Genomic DNA, 6,000 nt, shown 5'->3' with positions numbered 1-6,000 from the left:
AACTGAAGGGGGCTGCGGGGGTCCGGGGCGGGGGTAGGCACAAACCGAGGGGGGGCCCGGGAGGGTCTGGGGGGGGGCGCCGTCCTGGGGAGGAGGGGAGAGAAAACGGTGAGGTAGGCCCAGACCCTCTAGACTGTAAGCTCCCTGTGGGCAGGAAATGTGTCCGTTTATTGTTCTATTGTACTCTCCCAAGCGCTTAGTACAGTGCTCTGCACTCAGTGAGCGCTCGATAAATACGATTGAATGAATGGATTAATCCTGGGATGGGGGTGGATGGGCACAGATCCAGGCGGGGGAGTAGTTGGGGCAGAATGGGATGTCTACTCCAAGGCTGGCTACCTCGGCCCCCAACCCTGTCCGATCTGCTTCCCCCACCCCAGATTATCTCTAGCTAAACTGCAGTATTCCCAGCCACCCTGCGCACCCCACCCGCCTCTCCCTGAGCCCCACTCCCCGGCCCCAGCCCCCCCTCTTCCTTCCTTCCCTTCCCTCCTTGGAATTAATGTCTGCAGCCTGACAAGGACTGCCGAAAAGCCCCCGAGCCGAGATTAACTCCTCCGGGCTGGCCGCCCCAGCGTGGCTTATTGCTGGCCACGGGATGCGGTTTGGGTTGAGCTGACTCACAGGCTCCTAAGATTAATAGCCGTGCATTCCTGGAGGTTTGTCATTGCCATCGTCCTCGTCCTCCTCATCTTCCTCCGCCTCCCCTCCTGCTCCAGCAGCAGAGCTGGGGGGGAGAGGGGGGCAGGGGGGTCCCTTCCCTGGGTCCCCAGATTCCTTAGACCCTGGTGCCACACTCTGCTCTCCTCCCCAACCTAACGTGGGGCCTGGTTGCAGGTTACCTCCACCAGGACAGGGTTCATTTCTTGGACTTTCCTCCCTCCTGCATCATTTATGCACTTGAGTCTGTACTCCTAAGCGCGCTGGGGCTCCCGAAACCCACTCCTCCTATCCTTCCACTCATCTGCTTCCCCTACCTACCGTTTTATATCTGTCCCCCCTGCTGGACCCGAAGGTTCTCGAGGGCAGGGATCATAGGGAAGCAGCGTGGTCTAATGGATAGAGCCTGGAGTCAGAAGGTCATGGGTTCTAAACCCAGCTCCACCATTTGTCTGCTCTGTGACCTTGGGCAAAGCGCTTCACTTCTCTGAGCCTCAGTTACCTCATTTGTGAAATGAGGATTGAGACCGTGAGCCTATGTGAGACAGAGACTGTGTCCAAGCTAATGAGCTTGTATCTACCCAGAGTTTAGAACAGTGCTTGACATGGAGAAAGCACTTAACAAATATCATCATCATTATTATTATTATTATTAGTCCAGCCAGGAACGGGGAAAGGACAGGCATTGGGATAGGAGGGCGTGTGGATGGGGGTGGGGAGTGACGGGGAAGGATGGAAGAAGGGGTTTGAAGGACATGGCATGTGGATAGAGCACGGGCCTGGAAGTCAGAAGGACACGGGTTTTAATCCTGGCCTTGTGTATGGCCTTGGGCTAGTCACTTCACTTCTCTGCACCTCAGTTACCTCATCTGTAAAGTGGGGATTGAGACTGTGAGTCCCACATGAGACAGGGAACGTGTCCAGCCCAGTTTGCTTGCATCCACCCCAGTGCTCAGTACAGTGCCTGGCACATACTAAATGCTTAAGAAATACCATAATATTATTATTATTGTTAAGGGGAAGGAGGGTGGGGGTGCCCCCTGGTTTGTCATCAAAGGCACTGAATCGTGCCCCCCAGACAGTGCCCTGGACCCTCATTGGGTCACATGTAGACAGATTTACCCCAGGGACCCTGCCCCTCCTCTTCCTTAGCCCCAGCATGGAGCTCCTCTTCCCCACCATCCTCCCCATCTCCCCCAACCATTCCTTATCTCCCCCATCCATTTCCCCTTTCATTCATTCATTCAGTCGTATTTATTGAGCACTTACTGCGTGCAAAACTCTGCACTAAGCGCTTGGGAGAGTACAGTAGAACAACAGACACATTCCTGCCCACAGCGACCTCACAGTCTAGAGGGGGAGACAGACATTAATATAAATAAATAAATAAATTACAGATGTATACATGTGTGCTGTGGGACCTGTATTTCTCTGTGTTGCTTTTATTACCAAAGCGCCTCACATTAGCTAGTTATTACGCCTCACAACACCCCTGCGAGGTAGGGTTCAGGTATTATTATCCCCAATTTACAGCTGGGGAAACGGAGGCGCGGGAGGTCAAGTGACTTGCCCAAGGCCACATAGGGAAAGGGTGTCACATCCGGGCCTCGAACCCGGGACTTCCGGCTTTCAGGTCCACCGCTTTTCTATCGTGCCACGCCGCCTCCCCCGTTTCTCCCTAAGCTCTCCCCATCCACTGTCCCATCTCCTCTATCACCTCCTCCATCTCCCCCACCCACTCTCCATCTCTCCCCTCCCCATCCACTTCCCGTCTCCCCCCGCCCATTCCACTCCCCATCTTTCCTTGACCCTGTGGTCCTCTCCCTCTTGGTTGCTGTCATCCGTTTCCATGGGAACCATCCGTCCTGACCGTGAGGGGCTGAAGCAATGTCTGGGGCACCCGGAGGCCCTGATTGGGGTTGGAGGAGGGTTTGCCTTGGACCCTGAAAACGTGAAAAGCTTCTGTTCCCCGCCTGCCGCCACCCTGGGCCGGTAGAGAGAACCGGTGTGGGAAGGAGAGCCAATATCTGTCTTGGGAAAGGGCAGGGGAAGCATCTTGAGCCAGAGACCAGACTCTCGGTCTGCCCAGATGGGCCTGGAACCCGTTCTGGAGCCCAGTTGAGACTTTACCTATCGCTTCCGGTCATGGGCGGGGTATTTATTGAGCACCTACTGTGTGCAGAGCACTATAGTTGCACTGGGGAGAGTATAATAATAATAATAATGGTACTTGTTAATTATAATAATAATGATGGCATTTGTTAAGCGCTTACTATGTGCCAAGCACTGTTGTCAGCACTGGGGAGGATACAAGGTGATCGGGTTGTCCCACGTGGGGCTCCCAGTCTTCATCCCCATTTTACAGATGGGGTCACTGAGGCCCAGAGGAGTGAAGTGACTTACCCAAAGTCACACAGCTGACAAGTGGCTGAGCCAGGATTTGAACCCATGACCTCTGACTCCCAACCCCGGGCTGTTTCCACTGAGCCACGCTGCTTTTCTAAGCGCTTGTTATGTGCCAAGCACTGTTCTAAGCACTGGGTAGATGATAATAATAACAATAATAATAATAATAATGGTATTTGTTAAGCACTTACTATGTGCCAAGCATTATTCTAAGCACTGGGGTAAATACAAGGTAATCAAGTTGTGCCACGTGGGGCTCACAGTCTTCATCCCCATTTTACAGATGAGGGAACTGAGGCCCCGAGAAGTGAAGTGACTTGCCCAGGGCCACACAGCAGATGTGGCGGAGCCGGGGTTAGAACCCAGGTCCTTCTATCTCCCAGGGCCGTACTGTAGCCACAGTACAACAGAGTTGGTAGACATGTTCCCTGTTCACAAGGAGCTTATAGTCTAGAAGTCTTGGAGAGTAGCGTGATGTGGCGGGGATCGTCCTGGGCCCCATAACGGCAGACTTGCTTAGTGGACAGAGGATGGGTCTGGAAGTCAGAGGACCTGGTTCTAGTTTGGGTTCTTCCAGGTGCCTCTTGTGTGACCTTGGACAAGTCACTTAACTTCTTTGTGCCTCAGTTCCCTCACCTGCAAAATGGGGATTCAATACCTGTCCCTCCTACTTAGATTGTGGGACTCGATGCAATACAATCAAACACAGTGCCTGTCCCACATGGGGTTCACAGTCTAATTTTAATGATCACTATTATTCCAGATGTCCTGGGACCCGATTAATACACTCTGTGACTTTAGGTGCCGTCGCTTAACCTCTCTGTCCTCCAGTCTCCCCCAACTGTAACCTAGATTCCGTAGTCCTCACTGTCGTGCTCTGGCTTCTCGGGGCTTCTGAAAATCACTGAAATATGAACCTGTGTGAGAAAAATGCTTTCCAATAATAATGAACCAATTCATTAAGCTCTTACTCTTTGCCACTAAACGCCGGGGAAATCCAAGATAGTTCATTCCCTGTTCCCACACGGGGCTCCCAGTCTAATTCCACTTATCCTTCCTATTATCATCATTTTATTTTTCAGCTTAGCCTGGTATTTAGGCAGTATAACACACTGGAGAATCTATCACCAAATACGTTAACGATCATCTGCTTTTGAGAAAACAATAAATAAATAAATGAATAAAAATATCCCGGTTATGTGGCAGGTCTCCAGACATCCTGCTTTCTGAATTGAGACTGGCGGGTGATGAGTCTTCTTTTATTGGACTCGTCTCCCTGAGGATTTCGGCTCTCCCAGACACATCTACTCCTACGTGGCTGGATTCTTATTCACAAAAGCTGGGGTTTGTGGCCACCCCGCCCCTCCTCTCCAATTCCCTTTCTCACCAGGCCTCCAACTCCCAACCCCCAGCTCACCCCCTTCCCCTTTCTCCTTCTCTGGAGCTCCCTCCCCTCTTCAACTACAGCCCTGCCCATCGGTCTCCAAATTCCTCCTAAAAAAATCCCACCTCCTCTTGCTTTTTCACTGACACCTCAAGTGGGGTCGTCCCAACAGACCCCACGATCACGTCTAGTACATAGTCACACCCAGCCTGAATTCATTGCATTTCATTATTTGTTTCTTCCTCAGGCCTTGCGAATCGACTTTAACGTCTGTCTCCACTTGTAGACGGTAAGGTCCCGTGGGCAGGGATCGCCACTATCAATTCTGTTATATTGTACTTTCCCGATCAATCAATCAGGAGTATTTATTGAGCGCTTTCTGTGTGCAGGGCACTGTACTAAGTGCTTGCGAGAGCACAATATGGGTTGGTTCCGAGTGCTTAATGTGGTGCTCAGCACATAGTAAGCCCTCAATAAATATCAGCGGTTGATTGATTGATTATATATATCTGTACAGTCAGTTATTTTATTTGGTTCTCTCATCCCAGTAAATTTATGCTAATCTGTGTTGTTAATAATGATTGTGTTATTCAGGAAGTTCTTTTTCTGTGTGCTAGACTGTGAACCTCATTTAGGACGGGGATTATATCCGACCTTATTGACTCATGTCTACCCCAGACCTTAGAACGGTGCTTGACAAATGGTAAGCGCCTAACAAATGCAATAACGATAATAATAACACGTGCCAAGCACTGTACTAAGTGCTGGGGGAGACGCAAAGATCATGAGGTTGGATGCAGTCCTTGTCCCACATGAGAGTCACAGTCTAAGTAGAAGGGAGTACAGGTTTGAAGAGGAGGAGCGTGGCTCAGTGGAAAGAGCCCGGGGTTGGGAGTCAGAGGTCATGGGTTCGAATCGCGGCTCTGTCCCTTGTCAGCTGTGTGACTGTGAGCAAGTCACTTCACTTCTCTGTGCCTCAGTAACCTCCTCTGGAAAATGGGAATGAAGACTGTGAGCCTCACGTGGGACAACCTGATTACCCTGTATCTACCCCAGTGCTTAGAACAGTGCTCTGCACATAGTAAGCGCTTAACAAATAACATTATGATTATGATTATTTGAATCACCATTTTACAGTTGAGGAACCAAGCACAGAGAAATGGCTAGCCCAAAGTGGAGGTGGGATTAGAACTCAGATCCTCTGACTCTGGGGCCTGTGCTCTTTCTTCTGAGCCATGTCACCTCTATTAGGTCACTTGATGATGATGATGACGGTGTTTGTTAAGTGCCTACTATGTGCCAGGCACTGTAATAATCGCTGGGGGTGGATACAAGCAAAGCAGGTTGGACACGGTCCCAGATCCATATGGGGTTCACAGTCTCAATCCCCATTTTGCAGATGAGGTGAGGCCCAGAGAAGTGAAGTGACTTGCCCGAGGTCACACAGCAGACAAGTGGCAGAGCTAGGATTAGAACCCGTGACCTTTGAACTCCCGGGCCCAGGCTCTATCCACTAGGCCACGCTGCTTCTCGCTTCTCCCCGTGGAAAG

Source organism: Ornithorhynchus anatinus, chromosome X2 (genome assembly GCF_004115215.2).
Source record: "Ornithorhynchus anatinus isolate Pmale09 chromosome X2, mOrnAna1.pri.v4, whole genome shotgun sequence".
Taxonomy (NCBI): domain Eukaryota; kingdom Metazoa; phylum Chordata; class Mammalia; order Monotremata; family Ornithorhynchidae; genus Ornithorhynchus; species Ornithorhynchus anatinus.
The sequence above is the reverse complement of the archived record's forward strand: the minus strand, read 5'-3'. Positions refer to the sequence as shown.